Raw genomic sequence first — 18,750 nt, 5'->3', positions numbered from 1 at the left:
CATATAAAGGGTAATAACTGCAGCCAGTTAATACAAGAGAATTATCAGAAGGTGCAGCAATGATCGGGGAGAGATTAGAAAAAGCATTATGATGAACATCTGATAGGAAGGATCCACTTGGCAAAGGCTGATCAAAGTCCTTGCTCGTTCGTGATACAGCCGTGTTTTATGCACTGGAATTGAGGTGTTTTAACAAACCAGTAATAAAGCCCTTCTCTATTTATCTGTCTTGCTGTACTAAAATCGATAGATGAATACAATACTAGATTCCCTACACAAATCGATTTATATATATTTTTAAAAAATGATTCTGTTTAAAACTCTTTTTACAAATCTAAGAGAATAGTGACTAAACACTGTCGTGATTTATAAACAGCACTGCCTTTCTATGTTAGTTCTATAAAAAAAAAAAAATCTGAGGTTTAGTGGCTGTTGTCCAAATTGCCAGTAGTTAAATATAGCAGACTAACACACGCACACACACTCACTGGCAATAAATCCCTCGTGCCTAACTGTAAAAAAGAAAAAAAAATGCAAGGTAAGGAAATGCAGAGGAAAGGGCACGTGTGTGCTACATGAAGCAGGGCTGACTGCCGGGTGTGATAGAAGGGGGCCACTCATGGCGGCCCTCCGCACATAGCACACCATCTAGGATGGAGGAGAATACAAACAGATGGACTTATATATATATATATATATATATATTTTAAAAAATAGAATAAATCAAGTGTGGGAATGATCACAGGGAAAATAGAAATAGAAATAAAAAATGTAAACAAATCCCTGCTGTGATTTTATATCTGTCCTTAAGAGGTTTGAACCTCTGTCTAGTTGAAGAGGAGGTAGCGTGCTCTATTGTAACTTTAGAACAAAATAACAGGCTGTTCAGCCCAACGAAGCTCACCAGTCCTATCCACTTAATTCCTCGAATTTTGAAGTTCCCTAAAGTCCTGCTGCCTACCACACTATTTGGAAAATGGTGTTGTATAACTTTTGATATTGATTATGTTTGTGGTTTTGACTTGATTTGTTTTTCTTTTATGTTTACTTTAATTACTACATTTAGAAATATTTGGTTTCTTTGCATTGTGTCTTGTCCTGTTATGTTCCTTGTATTTTGTGGGTGGAACCACCAAGAGGTTTAGCCAGAGGGTGGCTAAGCCCCTAATAAATTCTAAAGCTAGCGATGCCCCTGTGAAGGACAGCTCTAATTCTGAAGTCTGAAGCAGAGAGTGAACTTATTCAGTGGTCCATGATTTTTGCTGTGGACTGAATTACTGTAAGTACTTAATTTTTCTAGTTCTGGATTATTTTTGCTCCTGTTCTCTACTTTGGATTGTGCATTGGGACTCACTTGTCCTTTATTACCTAATTTAGGCAAATCTGTTTTGCCTTTTGCCCTTTTTGTTATTTATAAACAAATTATTGCATTTAAAAGGATTAGTTTGTGGGCTTGACCTTCTTGGCCAAAAATTGCTACAGCTACTTGAACTGTGTGGTATATTTTGGGATAATTACAGAGACCTTCTTAGGCCTGGTTAGGCTGAAGCCATCCTTTAGAGTCAGGCTGCCTAAAGTAGATAGATAGATAGATAGATAGATAGATAGATAGATAGATAGATAGATAGATAGATAGATAGATAGATAGATAGATAGATAGATAGATAGATAGATAGATAGATAGTGGAACTGAGGAGTCACATAGTGTGGGGGAGGAACGATCCTCAGTCTGTCAGTGGAGCAGGACGGTGACAGCAGTCTATCGCTGAAGCTGCTCCTCTGTCTGGAGATGATCCTGTTCAGTGGATGCAGTGGATTCTCCATGATTGACAGGAGTCTGTTCAGCGCCCGTCACTCTGCCACGGATGTCAAACCGTCCAGCTCTGTGCCTACAACACAGCCTGCCTTCCTCAGCAGTTTGTCCAGGCGTGAGGCGTCCCTCTTCTTTATGCTGCCTCCCCAGCACACCACCACATAGAAGAGAGCGCTCGCCACAACTGTCTGATAGAACATCTGCAGCATTTTATTGCAGATGTTGAAAGATGCCAGCCTTCTAAGGAAGTATAGTCAGCTCTGTCCTTTCTTGCACAGAGCATCAGTATTGGCAGGCCTTCTTTGTGAAATCTTTGGAGGCCTACACCATTTTTGACATAGCTGTGCGCTTGATTCATGGTAGACAGGGGGCAGAATACACTGAGTGCTTGATATTATAATAGATAGAGAGAGAAAATGTGGCAAAACAATATTGTCATTGTCATCATGGCTACCTAATTCCAGCTCCTCCGCAGACAAGACTTGGTCAGGGTGGAAACAATGCTAATTTATCAAAGCTGACCATAGGCAAAAGTTATAGAATAGAGTATTAAAAATGTATTTAAACAATTAAAGTTGAGGAAAAAAGGCTGGAGCTACAATAACCAGATCTGTCTTCCGGGTACCACGCCATGCGGCTGCTTTAACAGAAGTTCTCTCTCTCTTTTTAACAATTAACAGCACTTCAAAACAGGTCATTCATCTGAAGGTGTTTAAGCCTGATCAGTACTTGGATGGGAGACCATCTAGGAAAAGCTTAGGAAGAGGTGTTGATGAGGCCAACAGGGGGCACTTACCCTGTGATCTGTGTGTAGATCTCAGTGCCCCAGTACAGAGACAGTAGGGTTTATCTTGATGAGCTGGCTAAAATACCTTCCATGAGTCATTCTGGCCCCTTAATCATCCCCTGTCTTTAACTGGCCGTCTCTCTCACCACTTCACCACCTAACAGCTAATGTATGGTGAGCATGCTGATGCAAAAATGGCTGCTGTTGCACCATCCAGGTGGCTGCTGCACATTAGTGTTGGCTGAGCTGACTCCCCACTCATTATGAGAAGCACTTTGAACAGTGGGAAAAGCATTATATAAATGTAAAGAATTATTATAATTTTTTAATTAAAAATGTTACGATTTGTTTTCTGGCTTTTTACTATACATTTTGGAACACATTTTCAAATTAAATTAAAAGGATGTTGTTGTCAATGCTGACCTGAGCATCAGCTTGTCTCAACTGCCTTTTGGAAAAGCTGCAAACTTGAGAGACGTCATGGTGTGAGCATAAAGGATCTGATGGCTACCTACATGTATAGCATCTTAGTATGTATATGAATGTACAGGAATGTACAGTAAAGTGAGATATAGTTTATACTCCCATCTTAACTTGGTAGCACAGCAATCACTGCTGCCTAAAGAGCCCTGTTACACCCTATTGAAAGAGCTACTCATCCAAGGATGGGAAGAGGGAAAGGGCAAAGATCCAGAAAAAGGAAAAGAGTAAGGTGGAAAGGATTCAGACCTGCCTTGACTCCCTACAACAAGAAATGTAACATTTCATATAACTTACATAAAAGCAATCGAACATCTTGCAAGGAATTATTGGTAGGTTCAGGTACTGTGACATTTTAGGTACTACAGAGAACAGGGTTAAACTTCTTATTTCAGGCTCTATTTAATGTTGCACAGGTTTCATAAGACTGATTGAAAAAAGCAGGAAGGGGGGCTGGAGACAAAAGTGAATAAACAACTATAAAAAAAGGGAGCACAGTGGAATTAAAACTAAATGTATGATCCAGACTTTGAAACGTGGACTGAATTTGTCTACGTCCCTGCCCAGGGAGATAAGTTACATCTTCCTGGCTGAGTCAGCATCAGAAATGATTAACTCTGTTACCAATATCTCAATGATCAATTATTCTGATTGCTGGCAAACAAGGAAATAAACGTCTTATCAGAATGTTCCAATCATGGACACTACAAGTTGGAGCTTCCCTATTCAAATGTTAATGGCTTATAATATAATATAATCTACTCTCTATATATAAAATCCTAACCCTAAAAGTGCAACGATTGTGTTCAATGATTTTATGTGACATTTTCTGACACGCTTTAAATCAGGCTTATTTTAAAACCTACATATATATGTTTGGTATCATTCTTTTCAGAATTTATCAAAATTTAATGTAATGTTATTAGATTTTCAGATTCTTATTCCGTTTTTAAATTCTAAACTAAAAAATATCAAGAACTCACATCCCGCAAGACGAGACTTTGTGCCAAGAGATTTAACCATGCCCAGGGCCGTAAATAAAAGACAAAGAGTAGAGGTAAAAGACAGCTGCTGTGTAGGCTTTTAAATGTTTGAAGTGTCACACGAGATGCAGATCACGCAGCATGGCAGCAGCAGCAAGCCAGCAGCTGATCGAGCAAAGAGGAGGGAAAAAAAAAAAAAAACTATTTGTTTCCCATTGTATCACCGTTTAAGAGGGGGTTTCGGAGAAGTGACCGCGTCTCCTTGGGGTACATTCAGCCCCCCTCTTCATAACATGAGCGGCAGAGATGTGAAGTGGCTGGCATGTAGTGATGGCCAGGGGGGTTGGCGAGCGAAGTGAGCAGGGGGGTAAGCCCCTTAACTCTTTCAGGGCTAAAGTCAACTTTTGTCGAAATTCAAAGGTAGAGGATGGTAATCAGCTGTAATCTGCGACAAACATCACCTTTACATTTACGTTTGACTCTTTTTGCTAGAAGGAAAGTTAAGTAGCTTTGTTGATTTAACCTCGACTCCCTACATGAGTAGCGAAGAACAAAGAACCTCTAAAATGGCTTCGACATCTGGCGAGAGACTAAATACTCCATGGACATTTTACATATTATCACTGAATCGGACTCTGATTTCTCGATTTGGAATTTGATGCAAGTGATCAGGAGATGGACATCAAAAATGAAAGTGAGGTACCAGCATCAGCTGATCAGTCCCCAGCTGATGGGTAGCTGATACATCTACAGCAGCGTTCGCATGGGAGGACCACCACTTATAATGACAAGAGGTGCAACCCGTATTGCATCACACTGCGACTCCCATCGCTGCCCACAGGCTGTGTGAAGACAGCCAGGCAGCTGGCCCATCGTGCATTCCTGCTGGCCATCGAGGTGCCCCTGTGTAGCCACTGCCTCCAGAGTTGCTGAACATGTGCCAACAGCAGGCACAGCATGTAGCAACATACATTTTATGTTGAAATTGCTACTTTGTGTGCTTTTAAGAAAACTAGGTTTTTTGGAAAAAATACTCAGCCCTCAAAGAGTTAATAAAATATAATAGAATAGAATAGAATAATAATGCAGATGTTCTATCAGACGGTTGTGCAAGCGCCCTCTTCTACACGGTGGTGTGCTGGGGAGGCAGCAAAAAGAAGGACACCTCACGCCTGGACAAACTGGTGAGGAAGACAGGCTCTATTGTAGGCACGGAGCTGGACAGTTTGACATCTGTGGAAGAGCGACGGGCACTGATCAGGCTCCTGTCAATCATGGAGAATCCACTGCATCCACTGAACAGGATCATCTCCAGACAGAGGAGCAGCTTCAGCGACAGACTGCTGTCACCATCCTGCTCCACTGACAGACTGAGGAGACCCCACACTATGCGACTCTTCAGTTCCACCTGGTGGGGTAAACGTTAACATTATACAAAGTTATTGTCTGTTATACCTGCCTTGCACTCTCCACCTTGCATTTTTTAATTTGCAATGCATTTTTATCACTCTGTAATTAATACTAGCTGAAATACCCAGCATTGCCCGGGAGGAAAATAATGTGTGTTTTTTTTTATTGTTTAAGAAAAACAATTAAAAAAAAAACAACTTTAAAAATAAAAATAAATTAACAAACAGTAAACCTGTGTTCGCTTCCCGGGTCTTACCTGCGTGGAGCTTGCATGTTCTCCCCGTGTCTGTGTGGGTTTCCTCCAACAGTTCAAAGACATGCAGGTTAGGTGCATTGGCGATTCCAAATTGTCCCTAGTGTGTGCTTGGTGTGTGGGTGTGTGCACCCTGCGGTGGGCTAGCGCCCTGCTCGGGGATTGTTTCCTGCCTTGCACCCTGTGTTGGCTGAGATTGGCTCCAGCAGACCCCTGTGACCCTGTACTTAGGATATAGTGGGTTGGATAATGGATGGATGGATAATATAAACGTCTACATGTGGAAGTGTGTGTGTGTGTCTGTCTGGCCAGGAAGTAAGAGGTGGAGTCGGGCTAATGGCTCCACCTCTGAGGATATACAAGTGAGGCCTGCACGTCGGCAAAACGAAACCTCTGAAGAAAGAGTCACTCATTTAGCGGCTAATACAGAAACAAGACGAGCACATCGAAAAAACGGTATCCTTGTTACATTTCCTCCCACCACTAACACATAAGCTAGGCGAGAACATTGGCAAAATGAAACATCCAAAGAAAGAGAGTCACTTAGCCACTAATACACAAATGATGTGAGCACGTCAGCAATATAAAAACCTCCTAGAAGAGCGACGCCAAGATGGCCATTCAATGACCTGACAATTTTTTTCTGACAATTTCAATAGCTTCTAGGACCCTGTGCTTTTTACAGCATGGGCTTACACAGCTAATTAATATAATATAATATAATATAATATAATATAATATAATATAATATAATACGCTACCGTGGCTGTTTGTTTGTCTGCCCAGGATGTTAAATCACCTGTAGCTCGCAAACCCTTTCACGTATTGACCTGAAATTTGGTACATATATACTACGTGACATCTACTATCTGCTTTCGGGGTGCTGATTTTTATTACCCTTTTTATTTTTATTTTATTGTAGAATCAACCCGCTCGTGTGCCGCATGCGTATGTGCATTGTTCTCATTCCATACCACCTTCGCGATCACTTCCCCTACTTATTCATATCTTTAATCATTCTTGAGGCAGCTTGTGGTGCTTAAGTGAAAAATTAAGAAAAACGTACTAAGTAATTGCAACACAAAAACTAGCTTAATCAGTTGTAACGCAAAAAGATGCCGACAAAAGAAGAGAAGCAGCGGGCCGTGAGGGTGGAGAAAAGAAGAGCAGCTCAGGAAGCAGCAAGCACATCAACCTCTGTTATACGTACAGAAAAAGAGGATGAAAACTAGGAATGCTCAAGTCAAGTGTATTCACTGCACGTTATCATGCAGTGTGCCGTTAATGGTATAATATAATATAATGTAATATAATATAATAAAATATAATGTAATGTAATATTGTCTTCTGGTACAATCTGAGCAAGTTTGTCCTCCCACCTGCAACCTTGTTATTGACTACAGCAGCTACAGCTAACCATTAACCAAGCCCGAAGTTCTTGTGTGCATTTTGAGGGGTTGTTGTTACCCTTGGGGACAAATGATGTATATATTTATCTTTCTGTCTATCCATCCATCCTTCCAAAGAGGGCAAATTTAATAAATAAACAGAAAATCTAACCAAGTACAACATTTTGAAGGTGGTGTTTTCAAAAATTCAAAATCAAAGCCAAGTTGAAAATGTAATAACACTAAAAAACAAAGCGGTAAGACACTAAACAAAGGTGGCTACAGATGATTTGTTGAAGACCGGCTTCGAGCAGCTCCTTTTTATTACTTCTTCCCCAATCCTTGAAACTAAAATACAAGTTAATGGAAAGATGCAAGCTGAGCTGCAGTCCAATCCTGAGAGTAGTTTGCAGTCCCTTATGCTTAAGTCCAATAAATATGTAAATAAATAACCTTACAATAAGTAAAAGACAGTCCAATCAAAAACACAATCAATACAATATTCCATAGAATTAAGATGCATTAAGTCATAATCAACACTTAACACACACTGTTCACTTCGTCCTATTTATTCTTGTACAGCATTTTTCACTGAGTATAGGCTCACAGCACTTATCCTTCAGGTTAGCCTGCCTGGAGCTTAGTGAATAAAATTAAAACCATAAAGGTAAAGTATTAACAGACTCTTTGCATTCACTGAGGAGAGAAAATGTGTTTGGAAAGTCACAGAAGGTCAGACTGCCAGCTTGGTGTTCTTCTACAGATCCCCTCAGTATTCAACCTGCAGTGTCCATTTATGGATTACCAGGATTAGGGATGTGGAATGAGACAAAATGAAGTAGCGAGTGAAACACTGCGTCAGCTTGCTTCTTCAAAAGAAAAAAAGTAGGTAAAGGTTATTCTCGTGCAGAAAAAAAATATGACAAAAAAGGTTAAAGAGACAAAATGTTGGCTTTACAGTCTTTACTCTATATGGCTATAAAACTAAAACATTGTGTCTGTAACCTTTTCTATTTTTGTTTTCAGCATTCAAATAACCTTTATTTTTTTCCAATTTCGTTTTTTAAAGGATTATAGCTATTTTTAAGTAAATAGTAAAATCCAGAGTTACCTAATTCACAAGAGAATTTTGAGCTAAAATCCTAATGTTTCTTTACATTGTACTCTCAGTTACAGAATAATTGTCTTTAATTCAATTTAAAGTGGTATACAGTGGCATTTTTGGCGTGTGAAGTCTGGTGGGGCCATGCTAACATTTTCCAATTTGTGTGCAGACCTCTGCAATATAAACATTAATTTACCTGACTTTTGTAAATGAAAAGTAAAACATGCAAGTCTACACACCTTTGCTGTCTGAACTGACATCTAATCATTACAATCCACTCTGATATTGTCAACGTCACAAAATACAGCCATACAGACTCAAATGAGTGCCTTGCAACCACCCAAATTATTGTCTATGGACGACATAAATTAAAACAGAAAAAAAGATGAGCCACAACATCATGGAAATCTGAAATCCCATTATTCACACAGAAATATCAACTTGTGATTGACGCATTTACAAAACAAAAGACGCTGATGGAGAGGTGCAAAGAAATTTAAGGTGGCCCGGAATTACGAGTTTTTTTGCAGGCTACAGGGATTCTAGTGTTAACAATCCACATGTGAATCTGACCAGTTTCATCTCTGTTCTTTCATGTTCCTCTTTTCTTTGGCTACATCTCATTCCCATACAGCTCATACACAGCTTTTCATAAACATATTCTCAAAACATTCAACACTAAAAACATTTTTCACAATCGAATTAAAAAAAATACTTGGCCCACACTGCAATATTATCCAAAAATGATTTGCACCCATTGTTAATATCAATAAATATTTGCTGATATTCAGTTAAGATCACAACCATACAGTGGTGTGAAAAACTATTTGCCCCCTTCCTGATTTCTTATTCTTTTGCATGTTTGTCACACAAAATGTTTCTGATCATCAAACACATTTAACCATTAGTCAAATATAACACAAGTAAACACAAAATGCAGTTTTTAAATGATGGTTTTTATTATTTAGGGAGAAAAAATCCAAACCTACATGGCCCTGTGTGAAAAAATAATGGCCCCCTTGTTAAAAAATAACCTAACTGTGGTGTATCACACCTGAGTTCAATTTCCGTAGCCACTCCCAGGTCTGATTACAGCCACACCTGTTTCAATCAAGAAATCACTTAAATAGGAGCTGCCTGACACAGAGAAGTAGACCAAAAGCACCTCAAAAGCTAGACATCATGCCAAGATCCAAAGAAATTCAGGAACAAATGAGAACAGAAGTAATTGAGATCTATCAGTCTGGTAAAGGTTATAAAGCCATTTCTAAAGCTTTGGGACTCCAGCGAACCACAGTGAGAGCCATTATCCACAAATGGCAAAAACATGGAACAGTGGTGAACCTTCCCAGGAGTGGCCGGCCGACCAAAATTACCCCAAGAGCGCAGAGACGACTCATCTGAGAGGTCACAAAAGACCCCAGGACATTGTCTAAAGAACTGCAGGCCTCACTTGCCTCAATTAAGGTCAGTGTTCACGACTCCACCATAAGAAAGAGACTGGGCATAAACGGCCTGCATGGCAGATTTCCAAGACGCAAACCACTGTTAAGCAAAAGAACATTAGGGCTCGTCTCAATTTTGCTAAGAAACACCTCAATGATTGCCAAGACTTTTGGGAAAATACCTTGTGGACTGATGAGACAAAAGTTGAACTTTTTGGAAGGCAAATGTCCCGTTACATCTGGCATAAAAGGAACACAGCATTTCAGAAAAAGAACATCATACCAACAGTAAAATATGGTGGTGGTAGTGTGATGGTCTGGGGTTGTTTTGCTGCTTCAGGACCTGGAAGGCTTCCTGTGATAGATGGAACCATGAATTCTACTGTCTACCAAAAAATCCTGAAGGAGAATGTCCGGCCATCTGTTCGTCAACTCAAGCTGAAGCGATCTTGGGTGCTGCAACAGGACAATGACCCAAAACACACCAGCAAATCCACCTCTGAATGGCTGAAGAAAAACAAAATGAAGACTTTGGAGTGGCCTAGTCAAAGTCCTGACCTGAATCCAATTAAGATGCTATGGCATGACCTTCAAAAGGTGGTTCATGCTAGAAAATCCTCAAATAAAGCTGAATTACAACAATTCTGCAAAGATTTCTCCAGAGCGCTGTAAAAGACTCATTGCAAGTTATCGCAAACGCTAAGGGTGGCCCAACCATTTATTAGGCTCGGGGGCAATTACTTTTTCACACAGGGCCATGTAGGTTTGAATTTTTTTTCTCCCTAAATAATAAAAACCATCATTTAAAAACTGGATTTTGTGTTTACTTGTGTTATATTTGACTAATGGTTAAATGTGTTTGATGATCAGAAACATTTTGTGTGACAAACATGCAAAAGAATAAGAAATCAGGAAGGGGGCAAATAGTTTTTCACACCACTGTAAGCATACAGAAGAAATGAGTAAATTTAATTCTCTCATAATATTGCAGCTTTGTTCTTTGAGTGTAGAAAAGGCTGTTGTGGAAGTTAACCCTGACACAGATAGGCCGACCATACAAGTGCAAGCACACACATTATTTTCTTCCTTTTTATAGCGCACAATGCACAATCCCCAGCAATCACAGCTCAGTCCTTTCTTCTTTTGTCTTTCTCCGTTTCTCTTTCTCTATTCTTCTGCCACCTCCATTCCTCTCCTTGCAAGCTTCATTTCCCTCCTCCCGACTCTGGCTCTCTGAATGGAGTGAGGTGGCATCTTTTATATTGCACCCAGTAGTGCTCCAGGTGCTAATCTGTCCTGTTCCGATAGCACTCCTAGGTATGGTGGAAGTGCTGCATGGCCACCCGGAAGTATTCAAGTTGCATCCGATTCTCTTCTGGCAGCACTTCCTGGCGTGGAAAGATTGCTGCGGTCCAGGGCTCCGGGAATCATCCAAGCACCCCTTGGTGATGACCATGGGTCCCAATAGAGTTGAGCTTCCAAGCAATGTGAAAAGAATACACAGGAGACATCAAAGGTTTAGGGCAGCAACCCATGTAATATGCCCTGGCTGCAAATGGGTAAATTTTCCTGTGTTGTGAGATGTGACTGGTACAAAGTCCAAGACAGAACTAATTGAAAAGTGTAAAGATTGGCTCCAGCAGGTCCCCGTGACTCTGTAGTTAGGATATAGCGGGTTGGATAATGGATGGATGGATGGGATGTAAAGATGGCAGCTTTAAAGGGCAAGACTGGAAGTGACGTCCTCTGGACTGGAAGTAATATCATCAATGGCGCCAGGACCGGAAGTGACGTCATTATTGGCGCTGGAACCATGTGGGATTTCCCATGGATGATCTGCAGAGGATCGAGACAGAAAGACAGTGCACCTCGCAACCCACTGGTCTGGTGCACATGTGTGACAGCTCAAAGCCCATGGTCCCGACGCAATCAGGAGGAGTGCGGTTTGCCCTCTCATGATCCGGGGGAGGTATCCTCTCCCCTGGTCCTTTCTTCACAGGGGCATCTTGGTTCCCGGTCATCTGCCACACTTTATAAAAATAGTGATTATTATTAAGTTGCTTGTCTGGTTCAAATAAACAAGTCTCTTGACATCACACACCTTTCTATTTTGGATCTTTGAAACCTTGAAATTTAAAAAGTCAAAGTCAAAATCCTATCGCTGAGGAAAATTTTGCTGCAACATCAGTCCACTATGACAGTATCCCACAAATGATGTTTGACAGAGATCACTAGAAACGTCTGTGGTGTGACCCTCCCTAAGATCAATTATTTCAAAGAGAGAAGGATGAATCAAGTATTCACTCAGTTTTTTTTGGCTAGACTAAGAACATTTGTAGTATATTTCTCCCTTTAAGAAATTTCTGAGTAGATTTTATTTTTGCCCTTTTCTCAGCGTATGAAGTATTACAATGTCAGTCTTTTGCAGCTAAAGCAACTGTGAAGAGTAAAAAAAGCTAAGTAAATGTTTGCCTTTAGGACACAAATGGTCTTCTGTCATCTTAATGTTCCCAATGTTCATTCAATAAAAGCAAACAAAATTAAAAGGCCTTTGGGAATAGCATGCAAATATAAACTTTTCTCCGCATATAAGAGCAATTAAATAAAGATCCCATATTTGCAGTTGTGACTATGATACTACCAAGAACCTTTAAATAAATTTAGAAGAATTTAGTTATATCTGGATGTGCCTGCATGACCACTTCCCTTTAGTGCTGGTAAGCTCTATGTAGATAATATTGATATGCATTTCATGAAATTCTGCCGTAGGTCACAACTTACACGATTACCCATGTACTGCATTCAGCACACGTAAAGCCAGTACCTCTCTTGTTCTGTTTCATTTATTGTTTTTAATTATTCAATCAATTCTTATTTTCCATAGAATCTTTTATAGGCCTAGCTCAAAGCAATTAATAAAATGATTGAGAACAATATTACAAAACAAATTGGAATGAAGCAATGCAATTATACAGACATTTTATGTTTTCCACTTTGCATGCCTCACAGGCTGTTCAGGTAAAGTGTAAAATTACAATTTGTATCTCACATCTGGAATTTAGCACTTCTATGTGAGTTTAAAGAAACCTATGAAATTGTGGACAAGGATTGTAGAGCAAAGTGGAAAGTTCCACCAAGTTCCACAGTAACAAATGGAGTGTTGCTTTTGATACCAATATGATTAGACCCGGACAAGTAGGGGACAGTAAAAGATGTCAATGCAAATCACCCAAGTCAGATATCAGCACTATTCAATCTGCATTTCAAAGACTTTTCACAGCCGCTAAGTGCCTGGTACACACACACACACATATATATCTGCATAAATTTTGATATACTTTATTAATCCCTGGGCGGGAATTTGTCTTTTCATATTAACTTTGGAGGTCATAGCACAGAGTCAGCCATTGTACAGCAATATTCAGGTTAAGGGCCTTGCTCAATGGCCAAACAGAGTAGGATCCCTTCTAGTAACGAGATTTGAACCAGCAACCTTATAGGTACAAACACTGATCCTTACCCTCAGAGCCACCAATATCAGCTTACTCTAGCAAATTCTTAGGAAATAAGAACTATTGAATAGGGCCTGCTTTTGCCCTCAAAACAGCCTCAGTTCTTCATGGAATGGAAAGATGTTGGAAACATTCCTTTGAGATTCTGGTCCATAGTGACATGATTACATCACACAGTTTGGGCAGATTTGTTAACTGTACATGAGTCATGAGTCTATGGTCATGAGCTATGGGTAGTGACCGAAAGTTCGAGATCGCGAATACAAGCGGCTGAAATGAGTTTCCTCCGCAGGGTGTCTGGGCTTTCCCTTAAAGATAGAGTGAGGAGCTCAGTCATCCGGGAGGGGCTCAGAGTAGAGCCGCTGCTCCTCCGCATCGAGAGGAGTCAGATGACTTGGCTTGGGCATCTGATCAGGATGCCTCCTGGACGCCTCCCTGGTGAGGTGTTCCGGGCACGTCCAACCGGGAGGAGGCTCCGGGGAAGACCCAGGACATGCTGGAGGGACTATGACTCCTGGCTGGCCTGGGAACGCCTTAGGATTCTCCCGGAAGAGCTGGAAGAAGTGGCCGGGGAGAGGGAAGTCTGGGCCTCTCTGCTTAAGCTGCTGCCCCCGCCACCTGACCTCAGATAAGTGGAAGAGGATGGATGGATGGATGGATATATATATATATATATATATATATATATATATATATATATATATATATATATATATATATATATATATATATATATACATACACACATACATACTGTACACACTTATCCATGTGATTATGTAATCACCCAGTTGGATAGAAGCACAAAGGACAAAATCATGCATATGCAGGTCAAGAATTGCGGTTAATGTGCACACCAAACACCAGAATGGGGAAAACATGTAATCTCAGTGACTTCAACCGTGGTATGATTGTTGGTGCCAGACAGAGCTGGTCTGAGTATTTCTGAGATTTTCACTCAAAACAGTGTCTTGAGTTTGCTCGGAACAGTGTGAAAAATAAAAATCATTCAGTAAGTGGTACAGTATATGCCTTGTTGATGACAGAGGTCAAAGGAAAATGGCCAGATTTGTTTGAGCTGATAGAAAGGCTATTGTAACTCACATAAGCACGGAGTACAACTGTTGTGAGCAGAAAAGCATCTCAGAATACAGAACCACAAACATTGTTTTGTATGGGTAATAACAGCAGAGGGCCATGTTGGGTCTCCATATTATATATGGTTAACACATTTTTGCCCACAATAACTGATCTGGCATAGTAGGAGGATGCTTTCCTAGCTCACAGGGACAATTAAAACACCACTGCACTGTTGCAATCCACCCAAAAATAGTTCACTTTATCCTTCCCTTTTGACTTCAATGTATTTCACTGAGTTTAGTAAAATTCCCAAATATTTCTGTGATTTTTCTGAACTTAAGGTGAACCAAACCCTGTAAATGACAGAAAACTTTACTTTGTCTAATCATTGTTAACTTGCATGGTACTTGTCAAAGACAAGTAAAGAGCAATTTTAAAATATTTGCTCTCTCTTGCCCTGCTTCCCTCTGTATTTGTGTGTGTGTGTGATGTTTTCTCTCTCAAGCAGGTTCCCATAAAGCCTGCTTGTCAGACTATCATTATTTTTGATGTGGCTTTCTCACATCATGTCCACTTTTATACTTTCATCTCTCTTCACAATCCTCCCATGCCGTTTCTCCTCCTTGTGTGTCTCACACTCTCAATTCCCCCCTCATTGCATCACCAAAGCCAAGCTGGCCAATCAGATTGCTCTGAGGAGCTGGACTCACAGACTTGTGTTTTATTATATAGCAGATTGTGGCAAAATAACTGTTTTCACCATTTAAAACAGATCTTGAAACATCATCGAAAACCTATGCAGTTATCACTGCAATTCTGCATTAAAATTGCCCAGACCATGGAACATCTGTTACATAATTGTAGTTACATACCCTGATGTTTTTATTACATTTTGAAAGTACAGATACATCATAACTATGTAAGTACGCTTGTTTTTGGATCAGTGATAAACTGTTACATTGTAATTTTATACACTGTGGAATAACAATGACAACTGAGTAATTAACTATAGCGTTACTTTGTATTACACAGTAAGTGCGGAGTAATAACTTGTAGTTACACTGTATTTATACAGGTAATTACATAGTAGTTACAGTGTAATTATGGACACTTAATGTAAAGTGTTACCTACATTCATATTTTTTAAATAAGTTAGAAAATGTAAGGTATAACAATCAGGTACAGTATGTTTAGGGATTGGATCAACAGTTTTGAAAGTTGGACCATTTTTACTTTTTCATTTGTTTCTTTAAAGAGGCATTTTTATTTATTACATATTTTGTCACAGTAGTGTGTGTGACATGTGACAGAGGTTTGCTCAGATCATTGTTTGCACTGGCAGCACATTCAGACATAAGCTCTGGACATGTGCATGTGACTCTGCTGCCGTTTCAATGGCTCATACGGACTACTGAGGATCTGTTTGCCATGGCGCAAATGTCGTGATCAAAGAAGTCAATTCTGTCTTCTAGATGAGATTGTATTTAAAATTTTACGCTAATAGTTTCTACAAGAATGATGATTTCTGCACAACAGAGGTCTGTAAACCATAACTTGATATAGAGAGATATAAATAATTTAATATAAAATACAATTAAAACCTTTTTAAACAAATTATATTATATTTAGAGAGCATTTTGGAAAAAAAAGCAATAGATGATACACAAGCTGGCAAGATGACGTTATCCAGTAATCTTAAAAAATTAATATAATGAAATATATTCTAAGGCTGAGTGTGAAAAAGAAAAATAAGTAATCAAATTAAGCAAGAGATTCAGTTCTAAGCAGTAAATTAGCCTCTGATTAAGAGATTGATTACTGTGACAATTTTCAGCCACAACGGCCCTCCAGGAGTTATGCATCACTTTGATAAATGAACTTATATTCTGAAAGATGTCCTGAAGACAGCAGGTTAGTTTGGTTCATAATTTATGGGGTTTGAAAGTTTATTTCTTCTTTATTTATTAGATATGTTTAGCCAGTGTCTGCACATCAGAACACATTTGTTGTGTACATCTCCATTTATTTAAAAAAAAAGGAAAAAAGTAAGTCCACCTGATTGAATGAGCGGGTTTGCCAGCTGGATACAAATTCAGACAATTAGAAACGATTTTATATTCCATTGAATAACACTGTTAATTATTACACATAATTAAATAAACTGCAGCATAAATGAAAGCCAGCTGTTGAGAAGACAAAACAGCCAAACAAGGAGCGAGTAATAATTGATGAGTTTGATCAACTAGTTTGTATGTAGTTGCCAAATAAAGCAAACAAAATCAGTCTTTCGATTTCTTTTCATTTATAGGATTGTACGGAGCCAAAGATTAACCCAGCAAAATGTAACAAAAAAAGAAAAAGATTTGATATAGGGTGCCAGTATGTCACTGTTAACACTCTTACACACACACACACACATGCGCGCACGCACACACACGGGAACAATAAAGTGTCATTGATTTAATAATCAATAATAAAGTGTCAGTCCAAGTCAATCCATCCATCGACCAACAGACACCTGGCTGGTACACAGGCTTTAAACTTAGGTAAGGTTATTTATGCTTGTGTGTGTGTGTGTGCGCGCGTGTGTGCCTGAATAGCTGTGCTGACTAGAAATGGCTGTTACACACACAGACTGATTCCACAAAGACAATGATCAGGCCGCAATTTGAAAACAGATTCCTCAAATTGTGAATTAGTGCAACCTACTGCACTGATATGCCTCCTTAGCCAATGAAATCCAAATAATTCTCATTTAAATTTACTCGTTTATTACAATTTAGTCCAATTATAATGCCAAGTTTACCATAAAGTGTAACAGTAACCTCAACTTATTTTCTTTAACCACAAGCAATTGAAATGGTTTTAATTGGAAGTTGTTACATTTTACATTTCAGTTGCCTTTAAAATAAACTTAATTTATTTGCTTTTTCAATAATGGAATAAAGATTTTTAGCCTGATGTAGGTAAAGTCATTAAAATGTTTCACCAAAACATTTTAATCACCATCACAATAAAAAAAAATAAACCAATAAAAAGGAATTTTAAAAACAAACTTAATTTAAGAGAAATAAGCAGTAAAACAACTCCAGAAGTAAAGTGTGGCTAGATTTCTCTATGGATCTAGCTAAAAAAAACTTATTTTTTTGTTTGAATTTAATTTTACTTGACTTTAGGACATCCAGGCCTGTACCTCTGAGAAATGAAGCAGTAGCACATAAAAGGGAGGCATTGGTGTTTGAAGAAAATGACAAATAAATCTAGGTATTAGACAAGTGTGAACTAAATGTCCAGAATTTCTCTTTGAAAGATTAAAACCGAGAGGTACACACACAAGCTGTACTTTCAAAGTACATCTAAAACTAAATAAAGTAAGGCTTGGAGGAGGTCTAAGTAGCAGAGTGCAGGTTCTTTAAATGAACTTTTAAGTGATGCTTTTTGATTATTTTGTCCCTTGACCAGACAACCTGAGTTGTTAAAGAAAACAAGTTAAGAAGACCATAGAGAGTACCAAACCTGTACAAAAAGTATATCAAAATTGTGTTGGTGCTACCTCTTAGTCCAGAGGCCAGCTGCCAGGATTCACTATTAGTGTTACTAGTTTCCATTTCTTTCTCTGGTTTACAGTTGTCTATTTTACCACAACTCTGTCATTTTAAACATTAACCTGTCTATCAGTTTTCCAGGACTTAAAATCTCTCTCTATTATAAGCCAGTTAAGTTACACAGTTACCTTCTCTCCAGCTCCTTCCACCTCTGGCATATTAGAAATACTTTACTTCTTTCCCAGTTTCTTACACACAGCTGCCTATGCAGTGAACAGATTGACTTCTGTAATGAAGCAGTCAAAATGCGGAAGAGAAAAACCTTTTTATGGTGTGGACAGGGCCCTCAATCAAGCTAGGAATAAACCTCATATCATCCACTCTAGGAGGAAACTCCATAATGAAACCTGCAAACCACTGTTCATTCCATTCCACTCTAGTAATTTTTCTTCGTTTCTCGGGTTATTTAACAAAATCTAATTTTGCAGCCTTTTTTCCTAACCCTCCATTAATCTCCTTCCATTGCCAACCTAATTTATGAAAACTTCTCATTTGAAAGTCACTTCACAGAGGAGATTCACACTCCTCACTATGCACTTTGAGCTGGAGCACGAGCCACTGTGTCTCTTGCAGATATGTCACCAGCATATCCCTGTATCTGGTCCCTCTGTTAAATTCAGTATTAAACAAATGGGGTCCCTGGCCAGCCTAAAAATCTTATTTGCATCATTTTTTGTAGAAAGTGTCTTGCCATCTAAATAGGTGAAACAGGAAGATGATTAGAAGAACTTTTCAGGGAGCATGTTCGAGCTGTTAAGATCAAAGACCTTACAATGCCTACTGTTGAACAACTCACATCCCTTGATCACAGCCACACTGATCCCACTGTGTTCTTTCTGAGGGCTTTAAAGATACTTTTTAAAGTAAATCACAAGAAGCTAAGCTCATT

The sequence above is a fragment of the Polypterus senegalus genome, chromosome 5 (assembly GCF_016835505.1).
Source record: "Polypterus senegalus isolate Bchr_013 chromosome 5, ASM1683550v1, whole genome shotgun sequence".
NCBI classification, from domain to species: domain Eukaryota; kingdom Metazoa; phylum Chordata; class Cladistia; order Polypteriformes; family Polypteridae; genus Polypterus; species Polypterus senegalus.
The sequence above is the reverse complement of the archived record's forward strand: the minus strand, read 5'-3'. Positions refer to the sequence as shown.